This window comes from Pteropus vampyrus, unplaced genomic scaffold (genome assembly GCF_000151845.1).
Source record: "Pteropus vampyrus isolate Shadow unplaced genomic scaffold, Pvam_2.0 Scaffold213, whole genome shotgun sequence".
Lineage (NCBI taxonomy): Eukaryota > Metazoa > Chordata > Mammalia > Chiroptera > Pteropodidae > Pteropus > Pteropus vampyrus.
In genome coordinates this window covers 102,219-107,735 of record NW_011888994.1, presented here as the reverse complement: position 1 = coordinate 107,735, position 5,517 = coordinate 102,219, and the positions used below count along the sequence as shown (strand labels likewise).

The 5,517-nt window shown below is 42.6% G+C and overlaps 1 long non-coding RNA gene across 3 annotated transcripts in view; it reads left to right on the top strand.

Moving 5' to 3' along the window:
* The window catches only part of LOC105300482, a 5,091-nt gene extending 1,635 nt beyond the window's left edge, over positions 1–3,456 (top strand). For 2 of the 3 annotated variants that reach the window (XR_002783413.1, XR_896624.2), the window contains exons 2-4: positions 363–561; positions 1,534–1,761; positions 2,259–3,456. This is a non-coding gene — a long non-coding RNA (uncharacterized LOC105300482). The remainder of the gene's footprint in view (positions 1–362; positions 562–1,533; positions 1,762–2,258) is intronic. The other variant, XR_002783412.1, reaches the window with a different exon arrangement.
* The last annotated feature ends 2,061 nt before the right edge of the window (positions 3,457–5,517 follow it).

Below are 5,517 nucleotides of genomic sequence, written 5' to 3'. Positions count from 1 at the left end.
GGTTAGGAAATGGAGGCCCAGGGAGGTGTGAGTTGCCCATGTCACGGTCACACAGCCACTCAGCAGCGGTCCAGCACTGCAATTCTCCCATCCTCACTCCCCCACCTCCCCGCTTTCTTTTAAATACTAGACACCGAAATGATTTAAACAGGCCTGGTGCTTCCTGAATCTAAAGACTGCTGAAACGAAAACTATCGGTTCTTTATTTTAATCCCATCTTCCTTTACCCGTGGTTTCTCCTGGTATTCGCGCTGAGCAATTTTGCTCCTTGCAAACAAAGACAGTGCACTCTGAAGTCCTTTGTTACCATTAAGTCGTCAGCCTCACCGTGAGGCTTTACAAATCTGTTTCATATTCTAAAGTTTTTTGCAGAGTCTCAGCTCAGACACTGCTTCACAAAGCCAGGGAGGCTGGATCAATTCACGCTAAGAACCCCGTGCGGTGATTGTGAGATCTGCGAGGTGAAGAGAGAAGCGCTGTAAGCAGACTCTGTCCTGAAGGAGACTTGGAGAAAATCAGCGAAGAGCAAACGAATAGAAACGCTGTGGACACCAGAGATAGGTGCTGTGGTTGATGGAAATGTGTAGCTATCGCACGCAGGTCTTTTTAAAACATGGCTTCTGTAGCCTGGCAAGTTGTAGGGGAAGCTGATCAGGGAGGCCTCAAGGCACCTCTTAGGAGCGCCTTGTCTGTCTAGGTGCTGGGTCCAAAGCGAGCACGTTGGTGAAGATGAAATGTTAATGTCTTCCTTTGGAGAAGATATTTCGTTTAACTTAAGAGATTAACACTTTCTCTCACTAAGAATTATTTCCTTCTACTTCAGTCACCAGATCTACCTAGAACTTCACCCAGATGACCCTGCCTAGAAATAAAACATGGGCATAGCTCAGTTGGCTGGAGATTTTGTCAGAGGAAGCCACTGAACTAGGAACAGGCCAGTCTGTGTCTTTTGCATCTTCACCAACCTGAAACTGCAATGTCCTTCACCAAGGGGCCAGCAAAGTTTAATTCTCTTTGAAAATAGCTATGCTAAGTAAGCAGGGATGCTCTGTCTATTGTGTCATCATTATCCACTGATGCCATTTTCCTGTGTCTGCTTTACCTAATGTTGGCATCTTTCTATGCTTCAAGAAAAGAGAAGGAAAAAAGTTGTAGCCTGGAAAATCTTGAAATGTACTCAGTTGACTATATACATTTGCTTCATCTGCCTCAGGGAGATAAGCAACATGAAGCAGGGAAAAGAAATTAGCTTAAGTAGGTTATAAAACTGGGAACCGGTTTCCGGCTGAGAAACAGGAACTAAACTTGCATTTGGGGGGAAACGTGTGTGCTGCCAATGACCTCCTACAAACAAACTGGTTTGCTTGAACCAATGTGTGAAACGTTTTCATCCTGTGTACAGTTTCTAATGTTTGTTTCACAGCTGAAAGTGATTTGCAAGTTAGCCTATTTATGATCACAGCAACACAAACTGTTATTTTTCCAACATTTCTCAGCCAACCCTAAAGGTAATTCTTATCACTTCACTCACAGGAAGGAAAGATGGGCAAGTCTTATATATGTGCAGGAAGAACTCTCTAGACGAGCCTGTGACCAAACCGGACAACGATAGACATTGCAGATATCTGAGTCACCAGCAACTCGAGAAATGCTATAGACAACCATGTTATTCAATGGCCACCACCTCACTCAAGATGTTAGACCAGTCCTGTACACTCCTGGGAGCTGGTCTTCGCCTCTGCCTTGTGACACCAAACCAAGGTCTCATTTTTAATGCTATTAAGAATCTGTGCCCAAGGCTTTGGCCTTGTTATCTCTCTTAACAACGTTATTTTGTTAGGCTGCAAAATAAGCAGCATGGGGTTAAATGTATTAGCTGCCTTCAAACCTAATTTATCTTCATTCCTTCCTAATTTACACTCAGGCTGAATTAATGAGAATGATTTAATTAACATGGTGCGACTGTGGTACCAGGGACAGGACAGCTCGGGGGATTAGACCAAACAGTGGGCTAAGCAGCTGCCATCCTGCCTCCTGTGGTCCCCTGAAACCCCACCCGAATTTCAGACGTGTTCCCTGCCAGTCTTCCAAAAACGACCTCTTTGTTCTTTGATCTGCTTCCTGAATCTGTGTGAGGAGGATGGCGTGGCTTCTTTCCTTGTGTTATTTGTAAGGTGGGCTTCAAGGCTGTGGCCTATAGAGTCAGTGTGCCAGAGGAGCCAACTGCCTGCCAAAGATCTGTGCTCTTTCTCCCCTAGTGTCAAATTCATGCTGAGAAGTGGACACCCAGCCATGGGCGACATCCCCCAGCTGTACTTAAGTCCTGGGATCAGCACCCGTGGAAGAAAAGAGAGGGAAGCAGGACGGGCAGAAGGAGGAGCAGAGCGGAGATGCGGTCTCAGTCAAGGCCCTGGCCTACTCCATGTGGAGCTCTGAAGTGGAAATGACCTCGCAGAATTGTTTCCAGCAAAAGCGAGAGGCCAGGTTGATAGGGCTGCGTTACCAGCTGCCGAATGCAGGCTACCCGGGAAAGGCGCCGTGGCCTTGGCCAAGGTGGCATTCTCGGAGAGGCAGTTCTGCAGAGGGCTGACAGCTGAGTGCCTCCTGCTGCCAGCGCCCCCAGCAGCTGGGGGAAGAAGTCCTTCACTCTCACAGGGCGACCGCGCTGAGGGGCTCAGTGCAGTGCCCACTTCGACACCTCGCACTAACAAAGATACACAAAGCTGGGAAAATGAGACATCAGGTTTTATCGACCATCCCCTTACTTTCAAAAAGAGGGTTAATTGTTTTAAAAATCTGGCTATTTATTAAAAAGACAAGGATAAGGAAAAAGTAGATAATCAATATAAGAAGTTATCAGCATTATATAAGCATTTTTCTCTCTGGGGACAAAAAGAGGTCTTAATTGATAGTTTTCTAATTTTTAATTTGCCACCTTCTGCATCTATGCCTTCTAAACTCTATTTGCGTTAAATATCTATTATGATCAACCTTGAGAGTATTCTTAAAATTGTATCCAAATTGGCTTGGTCCGATTTTAAAATTTCAATTGCTTCCTACATCCATTATATGTGCGAGCACTTTTCATATATTTTGTGAATTAAATTGGGTTATAGTATGACTTTTAAATTTCAAATTCCAATTGTTCATTGCTGATATAGAATACAATGGACTTTTGTATTATGACTTTTAAGGGAAGGTTTTGTGTGAAAGTGTACTGTGTCCTTTCATTGCTAAGCTCCACCGTCGTATTGAACTCCTCTATTCAGGGTTGTTATAGCTGCAGAATTCATTTTTCCTTTGAGACTCTGTCACCTTATACAGCCCCAAGTGACATTGCAAGGGGTAGACAGTTTATTGGCTGCTTACAGGACTGCAGAGGGACACATTCGAGTCACTGTTCCTTGCTATTACTCTATAAAGTCTGGTCATTAATAAATCAAGCAGTCAGTCTAAGTTGCTTGTGTTATTTCTACTCCAGGGTCCTTTAAGACAGTGATCGTCACAGTCTGTTGTAGGTTATAAGTTTTAGGTTCAGGATTTTAAAGCAGCATTTATTATTTTCTCTCTGAGTACAAAAGCAATGCATGGTATAAATTCGGAATAAATAGAGAAGTAAAAGAAAAAAAGTAGACCCACCCCTTTGAGATATTGACACTTAGCATTTAAATTCTAGTCTTTCTGTGTCCACATAGTATTTTTATTTTTAGCAGTCAAGCGGTTAAGGGCAGAGTCTCTAGAATCAAACCAGAATGCCTGCTTTTACATTTACTAGCTGGGTGTTTGGGAGCAGGTATTGTCATATCTCGGTGTCTTAGTTTCCCAGGCTGTAATATGAGATATTGACAGTACCTAGCTAAAAGAGTTGTTTTCAGATGATATAAACTAGCATATGTTCAGCACATAGAGCAGTACCCAGCTATAGCAGTGGCACCTGCTATATAATGCTTGCTTTTATGATTCTTGAGTAAGCTGTTGAAGGAGAATGGTACTCCTGCAACCCCAAAGCTATTTCCTAGTAACTCTCCTAAATAAAGGTGACGCGAATCCTTTTCAAAGTTCCCATTTCCACATCTGCCCAGTAGCGCTGAGTTAAGGGGCACTTCTATCTTGAATGAATTTACACACTGCCTTGGAGTGTGTATATGAGACGCTGCTCTTGCACACCCAGGAACCCGACAGCTTGCGCAATAACAGCTCAAATGCTCAGGGTTTGCCTTTGCTTTCCTTCCATCTCTTATTGATACTGTCTTCATATTTAGTACTAGAGCCATGTGTCTTCAGGTGATGGAGAAACAACTCTGTACTCTCCACTACCTTAAAAAATTAAGCTGCTGCAAAGGGAAACATATTTAAGAAATAACACATTTTAAAAAGAGGCAGCTGCTATATTTAGAAGACCGCCAGGCCAAGACAGAGCATACACGGAATATAGGCCCCTACAGCAGTGTCCTGAAGTCTTGCAGGGTGCCCTTGGTGAAAGCTCACTCATGTCTATCAGAATCGCACCCAGCTTCTGTGGGGTGTGGCCTTTCACAGCCCAGGGGCATCTTAACCAACCCGCACCCCATAATCTTGTGAGTGCCTCAAGGCTCCTGGATCTAAACTCTTAATTTGTTCTAAGTAATTACATTAAAGAATTGACCGTTGTTCCAAGCAGTTTTGAAAATGAAGGTTTTGTTTGGCCTATATGCTTTGCTACCAGGGCAAGATGCCAAGTCTCTGAGCATGTCTGGGCATGAAGAAGGACCCAGAAGAAGGGACCTTTGTGGTCTAAAAGCTTGTACCTTTGAATGAATATTAAAAGAATTATATGGCACTCTGTGAGCTTAGTCTTTACTCACTACAGAGTTCAGTTTGAACAGGAGTCCGAAAAGAAAAAAAAAAACAAAAACAAAAAACACACAAAAAAAACACAGGAAGCTGCAAGTTAACAGTACCAGAATGAAGAAAGAATGAAAAAGGAGAGAGGGATGGTGGCAACTGTGTTGCCTTAAAGTTCCCATAACTGTTTCTCATCATGATTTTGAAATTACAGCATGAGCAAGGATATAAACTTATATACACAAGCATTCACAAATTTCCCTTAGCCTCATGAGTAATTTCAGAAAGCATTCACTATGAAATCTCAAACAAAGTCGGAAGACTTGCTATATCTTTATCTGTGGATATTTGGAAATATTAGCAGGAAATGGTAACATATTTAAAAAATTATGTATGTTTAAGTAGTTATAAATCAGTTTTTATACCCATAATTATCTGAGAAGCTGTGGTTTTATTCATTCATTCATTCATTCACTCAGCCAATCAATCAGTCATTCATCCAGCAAATATTTATTTATAGGCATCATATTAATACCTGGTGCTGAGGATATTCCCCAGTTTCACTAGGTTGTTTCCAGCCTTCCACTGTGATTTTACAATGTGCAGGCTTGGCTTGCCATCAGCGTACTTGTATTTGCATTTCCAATGTGTCTCCTTCCAACTCTGAAACCATGGAAAGAAGTCATATATAGG